The sequence below is a fragment of the Pseudopipra pipra genome, chromosome 4 (genome assembly GCF_036250125.1).
Source record: "Pseudopipra pipra isolate bDixPip1 chromosome 4, bDixPip1.hap1, whole genome shotgun sequence".
NCBI lineage: Eukaryota > Metazoa > Chordata > Aves > Passeriformes > Pipridae > Pseudopipra > Pseudopipra pipra.
The window spans coordinates 30,747,646-30,766,845 of record NC_087552.1 but is presented as its reverse complement, the minus strand read 5'-3'; the positions used below and the strand labels follow the sequence as shown (position 1 = coordinate 30,766,845).

The 19,200-nt window shown below is 41.5% G+C and overlaps 1 protein-coding gene across 2 annotated transcripts in view; it reads left to right on the top strand.

Moving 5' to 3' along the window:
- SH3D19 (SH3 domain containing 19) overlaps positions 1 to 19,200 on the top strand; it is an 87,052-nt gene that overhangs the window by 20,224 nt on the left and 47,628 nt on the right. The gene's annotated exons all lie outside the window — the stretch shown is intronic.

The following is a 19,200-nucleotide window of genomic DNA, read 5'->3' as shown; positions in this document are numbered from 1 at the left end:
AACCTTTCTCTTCTGCCATATTTTCAAACTCTCTCTCTTTCAATTCTCCACTGGGGAATGGGATCTCATCCATATCATGTGGTGGATAATGGGATTTTAATGAAGTGATAGAGCAGACGAACTAACACTGGCTCTCCTGCTCCTTTGTGAAAAGTCTTTCCAAAAAATGCTGCTGGCATCCAGCCTTCTGACATGACCTGACCTGTTCATTTGATTTTTACAGTCTAATTTTTTTTTTTTATTAACAGTTTTACAGTACAGTGGTGTAGCTTTTATAGCTGGAAGAACAGTTGAAACTGTAGCCTCTTCTTATAGCACGGTTGATGTGTTGTATCTGCCATGTGATGTGATGCAAGAGAGGATGCTTCTCCCTTCCCTCCCCTATCTGCCCAGAAGTGTAGTTGATTCCAACACTGTCTTTAAATTGCAGAGCAGTATTGCCTTTGTCTTTGATTACTTACATCTACTTAAAACCTCAATCACTGCATGTCCTGGTTTCCTTTTATGCTTAAAAGTACTTCACTTTTTTTCTTAAAATGATACAGCTACGTTCCACATGTTTGAACTTCTATTAGATCATGTCATATTACAATAATGTCAAATAAATCCAAATCATTATCAAAAGGAAATTTAATTTTATCAAAATTTTTAGTTTGTGGTTGAAACAGCTTTAATCTCTTCCACTTTCTTCTGTCTGGTCCTTCTCGCCAGTACCTTTTTGGAGTGTATTTTAGAGCCTTGAATTTGCAACCAAAAGCAAAGTAAAAGCCTATTTTTTCTGTGGAATTGCAGTTTCAAATGCCCTGACGATAAAACACTTCACTAAGTTGTCTGGGCTACAGACTCCAAATTCTCAGGTGTAAAGCACAGAGAAGTTAACAGTATATAATATAAGTTGCTCATAATGTTGAGAAAAATGCAGTCTTCCATTCCTGTCAGTGGCACATGTGCTTTCTGACCATAGCTATGTATCTTCTACCCACTTCTCAATCTCACTGGCTATACATGATAGCTCTGCTTTCCTGGATGAGCTATGAGGAAGAAAAGCCATTGTTTAGAGGGAAGTGTGGCTTTGTGCACGTCTCATTGCTGTTTCTATACTGGAACAGGAACAGCTTGCCTTACTTAGGTTATGTACTCTGCTAATTGATACTGCTACACTCTGTGGTCCATCTGTCATTAGAGTTGGAGCATAATTCTGTGGTGACAAATTGCTGGATGAGCTTCTTATCCCCAGTCTGGCCATATCATACCTAGGAAAAGAGCTGCAGCTGCATAAGACCAGATGTAAGAACTGAGAGAAAACTAAGTTGTGAAGTATGCAAGATTGAAGTGCAAGACAGAAGCTGAAGTGCAAAGCACACTTCTCTTGTAATGTGGGCAGCATTTCAGAGTTGTTTGAGTTCCAGTGAGGACAGTTTTATGCCATTTTGTGATGAGCTACTACACTCATGACACTTTCTTCTCTGGGAGCAGTTCACGACAAGTGAAGGAGATAATATAATGATTCAGAGGCATCTTGTCTACTTTTTCCTTAAACTGTATGTTGTGGGATCCATATCTAAAAAACACAATATACCATCTCTCTCATGATCCAGAGTGGAACCACCAACTCTTCCTCATGCATTGTAAGATTAAATTTTGGTCTGCAATATGATCATCTTAATAAAAAGATCACATAACATTTTTTGTGATTTTTGAGGGTCTAAAGCTTGTCCTTTCCAACTTCTTGTTCTCACGTATTTCTGTGACCATGTATTTCTAAATCTATTTCAAGCTTGTGCTTGAGTCTTTGCTGTATTAAGATTGAAGAGATCATGCAATGAAACAGAAACAGTTCTAAAACACAACTTGGACATAGTTAATTTGCAGTGAAAAGCATATAAAAAAACTATCCTAGACACAACAGTATATAAATGGTCATTTATATAGTTACTCCTTTTGTAGGAGTATTTTTATAGCAGTATCAGGAACTTTGAAAAATATTCTGGCCTATCAAATGTTTGTATGGGAGAAATGCTACAGAAAGGGAGAGCGTTCTGAGTGGTGATATGGGGATCTGGCATGGCACTGGGAAGAAATTTGGGGAGTGGATGAACCAAAGACCATAGATAATGGTTTAAAAGGAGGGAAACAGATACTAGGGAATACTTACAAAATGTGTGTTATTACACCATCTTTTGCCTGTTTTGGCAATGGGCAACCATGCACCATTCAGGATTGTTTAGATAAAGCGAGGAGTAGCAGAACAGGACCTGAGAATATCTATTTCATGTACTGCTCTGTGTTGGGTTTTTTGTGAAATATTAGCACATTATTAAGATCAAAACAGATTTTCCCTGAATAAATAATACCTATCGCTATGTTAAATTTTTAGCAAGAGACATTTAGTTTCATGACCTAATATTACCCATTCTTCAATTACTATATTTCAGACAGTGTTAAAATATGTCTCTACTGGCAACAGTGGTCTGTAACTATAATTAGTTCTTGATTTTACTGTCAGGTCACACAAGTACTGTTGGCTCTGATAGCTTCAGGTCATGCACTGCTGTAACACGGGTCAGTTAGGTCAAAAGAAGTAGATCCTTTATTCCTCTAAATGTTTTCAAACTGAAAATTATGATAGTCATGCAATAGAGGATTTCAGGCATCTACGTATTTGCAGTTAATCCCTGAACATGAGTAAAGCTCATAGAAGAAACTGGATAAATTTTATTATGCTTTTTTTTCCCTTTTGAGTAAGGATTATGGATCAAAAAATCCTGAAACATGGTCTTATAATATGATATAATTCATTTTAGTTGCCTTGACCTTGGACACGAGAGGATGAAGGTAGCTAACCACTGCAACAATTTATTGAGAGATTTAGTAGGATATCAATCATTTGAAGACAAGTAAGAGATTTTGACTTTTAGAATACCAGAGCCTACTGTGAAAAATAGGGAGGGGGATGAAAGCAATAAGTTCATTTCTAGAAATAGATTCTAGGTTTTACTGGCATATAGTCTGTCTGCTGACTGTAATGTGCTAAAGTTCTCTTACAGATGGTTGCCTTCATTTGATCGAACTAAATTGAGCTTTTTTATTTAAAGTACATCAAATCAACTATACAAATAGACACAACTCTTCTTTTGTTCCTTTATAAAGACACTTGAAGTGTCTGATCAAAGGTACTACAGATCCCTTTGGGGAGGATCTGGTAAATCAAGCAATCATTTTTATGAATGGTTTTCTGTATCTGACTTTTATTTTAGTTGTTTGTTTGTTTGTTTAATGTAGCAGAATTCTGTTAGTGAAAGCTCTGCATTTCTAGTCCTCAGCTATATAATGTTGATCTTGTGAAATTGTGTTTCATAAATATTACAGTAACCGACTATATCTTAAGAATGTGTTTGCCCAGATCATCTGCGAAGCCTGAAAGATGCCCTTTAATTAAGATCTTAAGCCTTTAACAGAGCGTGAAAGGAGTCTTAAAGCACTGGCCTGAGAACAGTGGAACTGTCCTCACTATGTAATTAAACCGATGTGCTTTTACAAATCAATATGCTATTGAGTTCTTGAGAAAACAGTAACAGGATTTTCTGTGTTATAATCATTATGGTCAGTCATTTAGTAGTTCCATAGAATCATAGAATATCCTGAGTGGGAAAAGACTTGCGAGGATCATCAGGGTCCAACTACTGGCCCTGCAGAGGAGATGCCAAGAATCACACCATGTGCCTGGGAGTATTGTCCAGATGCTTCAACTCTGTCAAACTTGGTGCTGTGACCACTTCCCTGGGGAGCCTGTTCCAGTGCCCAACCACCCTCTGGTTGAAGAATATTTTCTTAATATCCAACCTAAACCTCCCCTGACACAACTTCAGGCCATTCCGTCGAGTTCTGTCAATGGTCACCACAGAGAAGAGATCAGTGCCTGCCCCTTCGCTTCCCCTCACAAGGAAGTTGTAGCCTGTGATGAGGTCTCCCCTCAATCTCCTCCAGGCTGAACAAGCCAAAGTGCCCTCAGCATCTCCTCATATGGCTTCTCCTCCAGAGCCTTCACCATCTTCATTGCCCTGCTTTGGACACTCTCTAAGAGCTTAATATCTTTCCTATATTGTGGCACCCAAAACTGCACATAATATTCAAGGTGAGGCCACACCAGTGCAGAGCAGAGCAGGACAATCCCCTCCCTCGACCGGCTGGTGATGCTTTGCCTGATGACCCTCAGGACACGGTTGGCCCTCCTGGCTGCCAGGGCACTGCTGACTCATATTCAACTTGCTGTCAACCAGGGCTCCCAGGTCCCCTTCTGTGGGGCTGTTCCCCAGTCTGCACGTATGTCCAGGGTTGCCCTGTCCCAGGTGCAGAATCCAGCACTTTTCCCTTGTTGAACTGCATATGGTTGGTGACTGCTCAGTCCTCTGATTTGTTGAGATCTCTCTGCAGGGCCTCCCTGCCTTTGAGGGAGTCAACAGCTCCTCCCAGTTTTGTGTCATCTGCAGACTTGCTCAGTGTCCCTTCCAGTGCTGTGTCCAAGTCCTTTTTGAAGATGTTGAAGAGCTCAGGAATGGAGCCCTGTGGAACTCCACTAGTGACAGGTCACCAGTCTGTTCCCCCACTCACTATTACTCTCTGTGCTCGACCTGTGAGACAATTGCTCACCCACCACATGGTGTGTTTATCAAGCTATGTGCTGGACGTTTTGTCCAGAAGGATACAGTGAGAGCCAGTATCAAAAGCTTTACTGAAATCCAAAAAGATTACATCAACTGGCTTCCTAGGTGCTTCCTAACACTAGGTGTGTTACCTTGTCATAAAAGGAAATTAAATTTGACAAGCAGGACTTCCCCTCATGAAGCCGTGCTGACTGTGGCCAATGACTGTGTTATCCTTCAGGTGTTTTTCAGTAATCCCAGAATAATGTTCTCCATAATTTTACCAGGCACTGAAGTGAGAATGACAGGCTTGTAATTTCCAGGGTCATCCTTCTTGCCCTTCTTGAAAATTGGGACAATATTCGCCAGCTTCCAGTCAGTTGGGACCTCTCCAGATTCCCAAGACCATTCAAAAATCATTGAGAGAGGTCTTGCGATGACATCAGCAGCTCTTTGAGTGTTCTTGGATGCATGCCATCAGGCCCCTTAGACATACAGGGATGCAGCTGGAGCAGATCCTGCATGTGTTTTGGGTCCTCTGGGAGTTGATCATTCTCACAGTCATGGCCCTGCAGCTCAAGGCACTGAGTCTTCCTTGGTCCATCATCTACGTTGAAGACAGAAGCAAAGAATGTGTTAAACACCTCTGCTTTGTCTCTGTCCCTAGGTGACCATCCTCATCCTGTAACGATCTGGTGTTATTTCTACACTGCCTCTTGCTATTAACGTATTTCAAAAAACTATTTTATTGCCCCCCATATTTCTGGCAGCTTCAACTGCAATTGAATTTTGGCCACACGAGTTCTCTCCCTACAGTGCTGGGCATCATCTCTCTATTCTTCCCACGTCACCTGATGTTGCTTCCATTTGGCATACATCTTCCTTTCTTTGCTTTAGCTCCAAAGGAGATTGCTGCTCAACCAAGGCAGCCTTCTGCTTGAATTCCAACATTTTGGAATTGCCTGCTCCTATGCTTTTGGGAGGTGATGCTTAAAAATTGACTAGCACTGACGGACCCCAGCACCTTCAAAAGCATTTTCTCAGGGAACCTCAGTAAGTAGTTCCCTGAGCAGCCTGAAGTCTGCACTCCTCCTGTTCAGGATTGAAGTTTTGCTGGCACTTTTCCTCTTGTCAACAGAGATTTTAAACTTCATTCCTTTGTGGTTGCTGTGGCCAGGATGGCCACCAATTACCACTTCCTTCATGAGACCCTCTCTGTTAACAAGGAACAAGTTAAGGAGGGCATCTTTCCCAGTCGGCTCCCTTAATACCTATACCATGAAGTTATCATCCATTATCATCCAGGTGTTTTTTAGGAGTCTTCTGGACCTGTTTGGGCCAGCTATGTGGTATTCCTGGTTAACATCTGGCAAGTTAAAGTCCCCCATAAGGACAAGGGCAGCTGACTTAGAAGTGTCTCTTAGTTCCTCAAAGAATAATTTGTTGACATCATCGTCCTGGCTGGGAGGTCTGTAGTAGACTCCCATGATGACATCCACATTATTTGTTTGTGCCTTAATCCTTACCCAGAAGCTCTCAACTGTGCCATTGCCAGCTGTAAGCTCCATACATTCCAGCCCCTCCATTACCTCTAAATTCCAGCTTTGCATATCTGAAGGGAAATATGAGAGTCCTTCATTCTGCTGCAGAAATCTTGCTAGCTCCTAACCCCTGAAGCCTGGGGTTCTAGTTTGAAGCCTCTCACGAATTGCTGCTGATTTTTTTGACACATAGCAGTTTGAGTTGTTTTGTCCTTAGGAGTAATTTCACTGATTATTTTGCAGGGCATTTAACAGATATTGTGTATTTTAGGTAAGTTTAAAGTCCAGGGTATGGTATTGGAATTGGGCACTGGAAAGAGTGAAAAGTGCTCTTGTAAACCCTACGTAAGACCTCCACTTTTCTGTTATGTCTTAGTCAAATGGGCAGTGTAGAGAGACTTCTGGTGCTTCAGCTGCTTCTGTACTGAGAAATCACAGAGCGGTGGGAAGGGACCTCTGCAGGTCGTGTAATCAGACATCTTACTCATAGTGGGAAGATGCTAACACTAGATCAGGCCCACAATGCCTTTTTTAAGCAAAAATTTGAAAACCTCCCAGGAGAAAGAGATTGAACCCACTTATTTTCAGCCCACTTACAGACTGTTTGTCTGTCACTTACTAACTCGATTTCCAGATGATAATGCTGGGGGAGACAGTGCCAAAAGAAACAGTCTAAACACTGGACTACTTAATATCAAGGACCAAATTCATTCCCACAGACATTGTGAAGTACAGTTTTTTGTTGTTCGAAAGCCTTATGTCATCTACTGGCAATATCTGGACGACCTTGTCAATGCATCTGTTCCACACAGGAAAATTTCAGGCTTTTGCCCATCCAGCCAGATCTGAAGTTAGAGACTATAAAGCTTGCTTCCACTCCATCTGAATGGGAAGAGTTGTGTGTAGAAGAAAGAATTAATATCGGGGAATGTTTTACTGTGACATTCTGGTTCTTTACATTTAGCTTTTACAATTTTTAAGGCTAGGGAGTATCAGGTTACTCTTAGTCTAAGTATGCTTTTAGACTGTAAAAAGAAGAATGTCCTGCCTTTGTACACTCCCAGTAGGTCAGAAGTTGATGTAATAATAAAAAGTATCTAGTCTTCTTCACAAACCCTTGGGGTGCAGTTTCACAATTGCCCTGAGCTGAGCTAAGCCTCTGTCACTCCGGAAGGAAGGATCTCATTCTCTCCTTTGGGCTGATATCAGTGCTCATGTGGTTAGTTGGATCAGAAGGCTGATCCCCAGGGAAAAAAATAGCTGTGTCTCAACTTTACAGCTGAAGCAGATTCAGCACAGGGCTGCAGAGTGATTTCTTGCAAGTTGCACAATAAATCAGTGACAGAGCTGGAAGTAAGGGCTCTGTGTCATGACTTTTGTTGTTGTTAGCTGAAACGTAGGATCGTGTATTTTTTTTCATTCTGAGAGCTAAATTTTGGACTCAATCAGTGCAATCCTACAGGTAAAGTGTGCATTTAAACTCATGAAACTTGACATTGGAATCTGCTTATGTGTCTTTCTTTTGTTTATGACATGTTTCTGGTCAGCAGCATTTGCTGTGCACATCAGAGATATTCCTTCTGGAAGTAGAATAAGCTGGAGTAATTTTGTGCATGTTTCTTTGACAGCTTCTTTGCCATAATAAATCATTATGCTTAATTTTTTTCTTAGCAATGTTAGTTTTCCCTGCTCAATTTATACTTATCTGTAAATGAGGGAAAAAAATATCACAGGTAGAGCAGAGGAATAAGTGGCAGATGGGTTCAGCTTCGTTGTCAGCAGTTTGAGATCACATGGGTATCTAAAGCCTGTTCCTGCGGGTGTTTGTTTTAATGCTGTCAATTCATCACTGTTGTGTTGGGGATCTTTGGCTATTCATCTCACAACAGTAAAGAGTTATTTGAAGGGTGCATCCTAGCCAGACTTCTAGATTCCTTATTCCTAAATGGAGAAGAGGGATTTGTTTTAATAAAAGAGTGCTCTGTTTCTGGTTTCTGCAAAGGGAATTTCGAAGGACTGTTTGCTCTGGTGCCCTGAACAACTCCTTCCGTTGTCTGGGCTGCACCCCAGTGCTTATGCTAATTCAAAATGGAGAATAATGCTGAGAATGAGATGCTAGTTGAAGGAATAAAGAGAAAAAGGCTGACCCTCCTTCTTCACTGAAAGAATTTCAGTCCTACTTTGGGCATCTTGTGTACATGAACAAGTTTCACCATCCCATCATCTTTCGGAGTAGACTCCTGTAGAAAGTACTGAGGACCATCTAGACTCATGGCCACACTCCTTGTGCATTAGGGGAACTATATGGAGCATAAACAACCATGTTAGACCTTAGTTCTAGAAAAGGTGGTTTCAGGAAGCACACAGTTACACATCGCAGTTTTTTAATCATGACGCTTTCCTTTTAAAGGTCATTTTGAGAAGATTTCACTTTTTCCCTATAAAATTGAAATAATTCTCTTCAAATCAACCATACGGCTTTGTCTTTTAGCCCTGCTCTGAGGTGGCTGGAAGATGTGGGGAGAACTGGATTCTCTGCTTATGAGTAACATGTGATGGGCCAAATTAGAATGGTTATAATTCTGCTTCTTTATAATTTTTTTTTCTCCTCAAGACATTTCAATGACAAACAGCAGATGAAATTCATCTGGTAGCTGGGAAAGAGGGCTGGCGGAGAATTCTTTCCAAAGGCATTTGTAATATTCTCAAGGAAAACAGAAAACGAGGAGGAGCTGCTAAGGGCAGCCTATAGTATGTGTATCAGGGCCGAGGAGGCAGACTCAGCAGGTTGTAAACTTCGAACTCAGAAAGTAGTAGTTGTTAGGTTTGCTCTGAAAGAATTTCATACTGATATTTTAAAAGTACTGGAGCTGATACTTGAGCTTTGGTTTATTTCCCTGAGGATTTACGTAGGTTTCTGTCTAGGACAGCAAGTACATTTTCCTTCACATTTGGAATCTGAGTGGGAGAGCTCAGTTTGCAGTTATATTGTGTTGGTTTCCATGGCCTCTTACTCTAATGTGCCAAGAGAGAAGAGATTGTTACTTCTTCCTTTTTTTTGTTCTATTTTTCTGTACTGCTCACCTACTTTGTAATTTCATTGTAAATTATTCTTTAGTGTCTTTGTTCTTTATTCTAGTATAGGGAATCAGTTACCTTAAGTAGCATCTGATTTAGCAGGTCGAACATTGAAATGATTGACCAAGTACAATGATTGACCATGACTTTTAAAGCATGTTACAGTTGCATTCTTACTACTACATCATGGGGGAAAAGTATTCCTAGTGAGGCCTGTCACATTGATAGTTTCTTTCTCCTTACTGTATTTCAGTATAATGCTTGCTGTGCAGTTTTCACAGCTTATTTCAGACTCTGATCCTGTCATGTGTAAGAAATTTTTGTGATTTTGCATTTCTGATTTTGCTACAAAATTTCTCTTTTCAGAAGCGGTATTTTGCTTAGTACTGATATCACCATTTGAATTTAGGCCCTGTTTACATACAGTATTTGTCCTGGTTTTGGCCATCTGTGGCAAATCACAGGCTCAACTGAGCTAGTACTAGCCCTTAGTGTAGACAACAAGGAGCTGCTTTTGCATCTGTTCCAGCTATTTCAGCTTCAAGAAGAGAACTAAGGTTCAGTGGTACGAAAAGTCATGTTGATGTTGCCTTGGAGGCTACAACCAAGGCAGGTCACCATCAGGGCCCTTCAGGTCACAGGAGGGTCCCTTGCTACAGAGGACTGAAATTAGGTGACACACCCCTAAATGTGGAAAGTATTCATATAAGTATGGTCTTTATAAGTACGCATGGCTGCATCTTAATCTTGGGAACATTGTTACAAGAGGTTTGTGATGTGTTCTGGGTATAGTGGACTTTGCCATCTCCTGAGGCTTGAGGCAAAGTTTGACTTCTAATTAAAGAGAAGGTCCAGATCTAATCATGGTGTTCCAACCACAAACAATGATTACTTTGTTAAATCTCTCTTTTGATCTAAAGCATAATATCTAGTTCAAGCAAAAGAAGTACATCAGTGATGTCACGTATTATATTAGGCAATATTTTTTCTTGTAATAAATGCTTAGTGAAAAGAAACAGCTTTGGGTTAGCTATAATAATTTTTATATTCCGTGTCATCTGGACTTCTGCTTCCCCATTCCCTTACACATTAGTATCTAGTATCTATCATCTATCTAGTATTAGAAGCTGAAGGAGTGAGGTGGGGGCCAGTCTCTTCTACTGTGCCTGCAGTAAGAGGAAATGTGGAAATGGCCTAAAGCTGAGACATGGAGATTCAGATTAGTTATTAGACAAAAAATTTCACTGTTAGGGTAGTCAGGCATTGGAATAGGTTGCCCAGGGAGGTGGTGGAGTCACCGTCTCTGAAGGTGTTTAAGAGGTGTCTGGACCTGGCACTGGGTGATAATGGTTTAGTGGTTTAGGGGGTACAGTGATAATGCTGGGTTGACAGTTGGACTTGATGATCTTAAAAGTCTCTTCCAACCTTGAAGATTCCATGATTTTATGAATACAGTTTTAGTTCAAACAATCCTGACCTTGTTTTGTGATTGAACCAGTTCAGGAAGTTTCCTTCCTCTCCCAAGAGCACAGTTTCTTTGGACAACTGTTTTTAAGATGGTTATGTTGTTTTATTACCTTGTTTCCACCGCCCCTTCTAAAATACTAGGTCCATGAATAGCTAGAAGCATGTAAAGCTCCTGACAGGTGAAGGTTGGACAACTACAAAGAAAGAGAACAATATCATGGAACAAGTACATTAATGGCAGCTGCAAGAGAGGCTTTCTCACCACACCTTACTGGTGTATAGGACAGAAGGTTATTTGCTCAGTCTATCTTCTTCCTTCTAAGGCTGTTGACAAGGAAATGTGTTCTGTTAAATGAACTTTATTATGATGACTAGCAAAGCTTTCTGTTAATAACAGCATTTGTTTTTTTTCCATCAAGGACAGATCTGAAATGGCAACACAGTTCTCTGGTGTAACTTGAAGCATTTCTTCTTGTCTTAGTGCTTGTTACTTTGGAGAGACAGATCCCCACCTTGCTACAACCTCCTTTCAGGTGGTTGTAGAGAGCAGTAAGATCTCCCTGAGCCTGCTTTTCTCCAGGCTAAACAACCTTAGCTCCCTCAGCCACTCCTCATAACTTGTGCCGCAGACTCTTCACCAGCTCCGATGCCCTTCTCTGGACATGCTCCAGCATGTCAATATCTGTCTTGTAATGAGAGGCCCAAAACTGGACACAGGACTTGAGGTGCAGCCTCAGCAGTACAGGTGGACAATCACTGCTCTGGTCCTGCTGACCACACTATCTCTGATACAGGCCAGGATACCATTGGCCTTCTTGGCCACAGGGTCACACTGCTGGCTCATGGACAGCTTGTTGTCTACCAGGATTCCCAGGTCCTTCTCTGCAGAGCTGCTTTCCAGCAAGTCAGCCTCCAGCCTGTACTGGTGCCTGGGGTTATTCCTCTGCAGGTGCAGGACCCTGCATTTGCCTTTGTTGAATTTCAGACAGTTCTTTTGTGCCCATCCCTCCAGCCTGTTGAGGCCCTTCTGAAGGGCTGCACAGCACTCTGGGATATCAGCCACTCCTCCCAGCCTTGTTTCATCGGCAAACTTGCTGAGGAGGCCTCTACCCCTTCATCAAAGTCATCGGTGGGTAAGTTAAGCAATACTGGGCCCAGTATTGAACCTTGGGGGACATCACTAGTGACAGGCTTCCAACTAGGCCCTGTGCCATTGATTGTGACATTCTGGGATTTACCATTCAACCAGTTCTCAATCCACCTTACTATCTACTCATCCAGTCCATACTTCCTGAGTTTGCCTGTGAGGAGACAGTGTTGAAAGCCTTGCTGAAGTCGAGGTAGGCAAAATCCACTGCTCTCCCTTCATCCATCCAGATGGTTGTTTCATTGTAGAAGGCAATCAGGTTGGTCAAGCATGATTTATGTTTATTGAATCCATGCTGACTACTCCTGATCACCTTCCTTACTCTTCAGGACTGTCTCACAAGGGACTCTAAACCAGTCTCAGGTCAAAGGCTGCTCTCTGGAAGTCCAAGGTGGCAGTGCTGCTCACCCCCCTCCTTACTTTCCTGAGAATTTAAAACTGATCATTTCATGATCACTGAGCTCGAGACAGCCTCCAACCATCACATCACCCACCAGTCCTTCTCTGTTCACAGAGAGGTCCAGTGGGACCTTCCCTAGTTGGCTCACTCACCAGCTGTGTCAGGAAGTTATCTGCAACACGCTCCAGGAACCTCCTGCACTGTTTCCTCTCTGCTGTATTGTATTTCCAGCAGACATCTGGTAAGTTGAAGTCCCCCCTGAGAACAAGGACTTGCGATCATGAGACTTCTCCTAGTTGCTTATAGAATATTTAATCTGCCTCTTCACTCTGGTTGGGTGTTCTGTAACAGACTCCCACCATGATATTTGCCTTGTTGGCCTTCCCCCTGATTCACTCAACTGTATAATCACCATCATTAGCTCTCGACAATCAAAACCCTCCCTAATATACACCACTGCCTCTCCTTCCTTGCCTATCCCTTCTGAAGTGTTTATAGCCATCCATTGCAGCACTCCAGTTGTGCGAGTCATCTCACCATGTTTCTGTGATGCCTTCTATGTCATAGGTTTACTGCTGGATGGTGGCTTCCAGTTCTTCCTGTTTGTTGCCCATGATGTGGGCATTGGTGTAGATCCACTTCTGTTGGACTATCAATCCCATCACCTTTTGAGGAGGAGAAGCCCTGAGTTTCTCAGACGCTTCCATGCTTTCTGACACATCAATAACCCTTTCATCTTTGCTGCTGCATGGATCTCCATCTCCTACCTCCACTGACAAGCCAGACTGAAGGACCTTGTTAGCACACCATCCCTCAAACACTGAGGGATGAGCTTATCTCTAGTGAGCTGGTTTTATCAGTTTCCTCCTTCAAGTCTAGGTTAAAGCTCTCTCAGTGAGCCCTGCTAACACCTCCTGTGTGAAGATCCTTTTCCCCCTTTGAGACAGGTGTACCTCATCTGTCACCAGCAGGCTGGGTATCGTGTAGACCAACCCATAATCAAAATCCACAAAATTCTGCTGGTGACACCAGGTTCAGAGCCAGGTATTGATTTGCTGGCTCTTCCCATTTCTTCCCTCATCATTTCTTGCAACAGGAAGGATAGAGGAGAGCACTACTTGGTCTTCTGATCCCTTAACCAGTCGTCTGAAGACCCTGAAGTCTCTCTTTATTGCCCGCAGTTGCAACTTCATCCCTACCTATTTGAAAAATCAATAGTGGATAATAATCCGAGGGTGGTATTTAGGGCACGAAGCTTTCTCTTCACATCTTTAACCCAGGCCCCAGGCAGGCAACAGACTTCCCTAAGAAGTGGGTCCAGTCTGCATAAGGAGCTTTCTGTTCCCTTCAGAAGGGAGTCTCCTATGACAGTGACCCATCTTTTTCTCTTTATGGAAGCAGTTTTGTCACAGGGCATAGGCTGACTTCACTTTGACAACACCTCCGTGCTAGATGAACCATTGTCCTTTTTACTGTTTTTACTGCAGAACCTCATACCTGTTGTGTGAGGACATCTGGGAAGGGAGAGCAGTCACAGAGGAGATGTGCCTGCTATGCTGGACAGGAACTTGTTGGCATTGCCCCCTATCCCTTAAGTTGCAGTGTTCAGCCAGGTGGAGAGAGGGCAGGGAGTCCTCGATATCATGTATCCTGTCTGCCTGTTGGGCCTGTCCGACAAGTTGTCCTGAAAGACACCCGAGGGTATAAAATGGCCTTTATGGAGCAGACCAAAAGTCCGCCTATTCCAGTATTCTTATTCTGTCTTTGCTTTTGTATGAAGTAGAAGCCTAATGAGGAAGATAAGGAAGAAACGAGCATTCGCTGGAAAGTATCCATGCATTCTGTCAGCACCCAGATTTGTGTGGCTTGTGGCCTCTGAGAGAGGTGACGTTTTGTATTTATTAGGCAACTATGGGTTTTCTTTAGGTTTTTTGGAATTCATATATACTTTTAGCACCTCTAGTGTGTCATGGCAAGCAGTGCCACAGCTTAATCTCATGTTGCATGTTGAAAAGTCTCTTTGGCTCTTTTGAGCTTGGTGTCTGCTAGTTTTATGTAAAGCTTTCTATATTATGTGGTGTAAGAGACTGAGCTGTTGTTCCCTATAGCTTTGCTGCTTCTTGAGAAAGTTAAAATGCTATTTTTCAGGTTTTAAATAGATCATATTAATCCATGAGTCAGTTAAGGGAAAGGTCACTATTACTTTTGGAGGCACAGAGGCATGTTAGCAAGGGGAGAGGGAGACAAGGTTGTTGACTGACATGAGAAAAAGGACAGGAATGATTTACTACCTTTGGAATTAAGGGCATCCCTTATAGTGGAGGTTAGAGACATTACCTACTTATGTTATCTGAATCCAGAGCCTTTAAGCTGCACTGGAAATTGAAAAAAAAGAAGTAAAATTTATTTTCTATGCCTGTCTTTGTAAATATTAGGGATAAAGGGTTAGAGGTCAGAGATTAAGTGATTGTTATGAGAGAAGGGTAACCCCACTGATCCCTGGTTTTTTTGTTTTTTCAGTCACCTCTGTAGGCTGATACTTTGTGGCTCTTTAATTTCCTCTGCCTAATTTACCTGATGACATATGGTGTATTGATTGAAGTGCATGGAGGAGCATGTGATAGAGCCATGTGTTTGAGGGATACAAGTGAGGGAGGGGCATTGATTTCTGTGGCTGTGTAATGTTTCAGCAAGGTATTTCTATGGCTCTTGCTCCAGCAAGGTCTGGTTCAATCTGTTCTACAAGGTGTTTTGTTTCTGAAGCTAAATGTAGTTGAGTGGCAAAGGGTGATGATAGTGATTATTTCTTCCAAGCTATAATCATCCATTAGAGGCTGCAGCATTTACTGATTTGCCATATAATTTGAGGTCTATGATGTTGTAAGACAGCCAGGATATATGACTGAGGGTGGAGGAAGTTCCTTTTGTCTTGTAGTACGTTTGCTTGGTGACTTCCTCAAAGATGACATCTGTTTCACTGGAGAAGTGTCCCAAGAGGTTAAAGACCTTCTCTCGGTTGTTGAGGTAGGTATGCTGAGTGTTCTTACAGCAAATTCAGTGCTCTTCCCACCTGTCAGGGTTTTGCAGTGTGGGATAGATGCAGGTTTTGTAGGTGTGGTTTTAAAATCACTCCTAAAAATCGACAGAGCTCTTTGTCTCTCTTAGTTGATGCTTCTATTTCACCCTTGCAAAAGAATTAGAGTATGTGTAAAGTTGGTTGCTTTTCCCCAGCTTGGGCTAGCAAAGGTATTAACTTCACCTATAGACTATACCTTACCAAGATCCTTGTACAATCAGAATTAAAAGACTTGAAATATAATCTTTGATGCATATCTTCAGGAATGGTTGAGCTTAATCTCAGCGTTGCTGGATCATTGTGAATGTATAAAAGGGACTGAAGTTTAAGGTCAAATTTAAACTCAGAGGTTAACATTGCAGACCTACAGATATATGAATGTATGGTTTGTTGTTGTGTAGTGCAAGTTTCTGGTGAATCATTTTCTGTATTTTGTATCCAAAAGCTCTGTCCATATCTGTGGTATAGAAGAAAAGGAAGCATTTCAGGAAGGGCAGGGGAAGAGTGTATAGGCAAACATGCCATTTCTCTGAGTGAGCTGCATGCAGGTCACTTTCTGGAAAGACAGGTCCAGTGAAGGGTGTGGTTATGAGATTTTATTTCACAATTTCTGTGCACTGTGCATTCTGTAAGGGCCACTGTTATAAGTTCATGGGTGTCATGTATTATAGGGTGTAACTGGGTGAGTCAGCTGTACATTGGAACAAGATGCAATCACACATGAAGATAGTTTTACTTTTGTGAGGCTTTAATGTGGGAGGGTTGAAAATTAGCATTTCTGCTGCTTGTTACATGATTTATTTATAAGTATAAATGGCCAGTTTGAAGCCAATATGTTTCTTTATACAGATGACCTTAGAGTACTCTTAAGCACATCTTTTGGCTGTTGGTTCACATTTACGCTGTGGAGGGGTTTTTGATTTTTTGTTTCTCATTTTAAGCACTGAATTAAGACTTCACCATGTTTGATGCATATGTATTATTATTTCTGTCTTGTAGACTGTCCCTTCACAAGAAATGCCCTTGCTCTCAACATACCTCTATAATTAAAACAATGAGAGAATTTCTTTTATTTCCTCACTCAACTAAAGCTTAACCTCCAGCACATTTCCTGCTGCTTATTTGACTTGGCTGACCTATGAAGAAGTTGAATTAGACTGAAGGAGCACAGAAAGCCTATGGAATGGACTTGTCAAAGAGCTCAGCATTTGCAGTTGTCGAACTTTGAAATTCTCAAAGGTGCTCAACTGCTTTTTTGGCACTGAGATCACACCAGCACTGAACACTTCTCATAATCCCAGTTCTATGGGTTAGGTTGAACTTTACATTTTAGGTACTTCTCAAATGGCTGGCTTTTGTATTACAGTGCTTGAATCATGTGCTGTTAATCTCTGACTAGACAGGATCCAGATACTGTTTCAGCTGCTGAGTGTAGAAACTATTTGGTACTGTTCCTGGGAAGTGAGACTCCTGTCTCAGGCCTTAGATGCCTTAAGGTTCCCCAGGAACTCCTTCCTTGTACTCTAGTTTCCTCCTTAAAGGATGCACAATAATTGAAGCGAACAGGCCTGTATTTTACAGATTATTTTTACACAGGAAACAAACAGATCTAGGCAAAATAAGAAACACCTATACATTGTTCCTTCAGTCTGATTACTGCTCTGATGTCTTTGAAGTCTGTATACTTGCAAGCACCTGAGCTTTCTCTGCTGGATTCCTCACCCCCAGCATCTGCGTCCTCTGGATCCTGCTGAGTTCTCGCCCTTGCAGTCAACACCCTTTAGTTTCTCCTTGTTCTTCTCTGGCCATGCTCTGCTTTATTCTATTCAAAAGCTTCTCAGCCTCTGTGTTTTCATAAGGCCAGCCCAAATACACCCATCTTTTAATTTCTTTGGGGGATTTTTCCCCACCCATCCCCTATTGTTTTCTCTTTGCTTATCAGCAGATAGGGTTTTAAGATACTCACTGCTGCAAAGCAAATGTTATCTGTTTTGTTAGTAATCATTATTAATGTTTCTAGTCAGTTGAAGACATTAACATACCACTTTTCCCCTTTACAAAACTTTAATCTTAATGCTATACTTATATATTCTATAAAATATAGAAACTATTTGAAGAAAATCTGATATCCATACTTCATAATAGTTAAAGTCCTGTAAAGATATCTTGAATCCTGTAGATCCAGATCTACATGTTTTCTTTATTCCTTTGTCCTGCTCCATCCTTCATGATTAACCCGGGTTTTATTCATCTGCGATGCCAATTACAAAGGTTCTGGAGCTCATTCAGCCACCAGGTTGTATTTGATGTACAGAAGGGTAAGAAGCAAGCAGAATGTCCTGTCAGTGGCTAGAGAGGGCTTTGATTTACTGACTGAAATGTAACTGCAAATAATTGAATCAAAGCACCATTTTTCAGAAATAAGCTCTGATTTGTACTCTTTAACTGTAGAAGTAGGGCACTGTCATCTTTCCCCATGTGCAAATGCAGAAACTACATAAGACTTTTAGTGGTAAAGAATTTCCATCAGAAGAAGCTGCAGTTTACAGCTAAATTATTGTATCTAAAAGAGCCAGTTCTTCCCTTCCATTTTTTAACCCTTACTTTTGTGTCTGAATATATTGCTCTCTGGGCCCAAATATCCTGTCACTTATCACTATGACAATTCAGTAATACTTGCATTTACATTTGCAGTGCTACATTGCTATTATGCTATTATTACAATTATAAGTGCTTTCTACTGCTATAATTATTTACTACCAAGGTTAAATTGTTATTAAAGCATAAATACTATTTACTGATTTCAATCAAAACATACAAGCAGGCTTATCACAGCAGTGAGTAAAAATATGTTGATAGATGGCATAGCAGGGAATCTTTTTAGCTGTTCCAGGAAGACCAAAGTCTTCTTGTCATGTACATTTTATTGGGAGCTAGAATCAGTCAATATACAATGAAGACTGAGCATGACCTGAATCATGGTCTAAGGATTTGCCTTTCTGGAATGCACGTGTTTGTACAGCCATTGTGGGGCAAGGAGCAGTTCAGCTCAGGTTGTTGACTGAAAGAAAATGCTCATGGAAATCTAGCTGGTGTATCTGTAGCTCTGGATCAGGAGAGAGTTAGTTCAGGCTGCACACTGAGTGACTCAGATTGACAAAAAATTTGGGAGGTGTTTCAGCTTTAAGATCTAAGCTGTGTTATTAAGTGTGGAAGCTGTTGTAACCTCATGACTTCTAGGTTGCTGTGGGAATCAAAGTGTGAAATGTTATCATCTGCTGCCATGATTTGCTTTGACTTCCTGCCTCTGTTCTGCCTTAAAATTGAAGGTTCAGTTGCTGAAATACAATCCCCAAGTATGACAGTGACAGGCACATGAATATGTAAAAAGTGGTTGAAGAAACAGCTAGAGAGCAATTCCTGGAAGGATTTCCCTATGCTGATCAACGTGAGCTGTTTTAATTAGCAGAGCAGCTGGATTTTAGCTGCTTCTTAACTACATCCTCACTTGTCCAGACAGTGGGAAGTCGCAGTTGCGGCATTCATTAAGTGATGCAGAAGCAGACATCCTCAGCATATTGATGAGGATTGAATTGTCGCTGGACTTAATTACTGGTTCAGGATTACTTGCTTTTGGGGCTGGACCCAAGAGAGAGGTAAAATTATTGTGAGGGTAGGTCTTAATTTCATAGATTACCAGATCCGTACTATTGAGCATGTGATTTCTTAGGTGACTAGATCTTCATTAGCCTCTTGTACCCACAGGGCCATGACAATACCCCATAATTTAGCAGAGAACATGCAAGTGCATCTTGATTTTACAGAAAGACCACTGTGGTGCCAGGCTG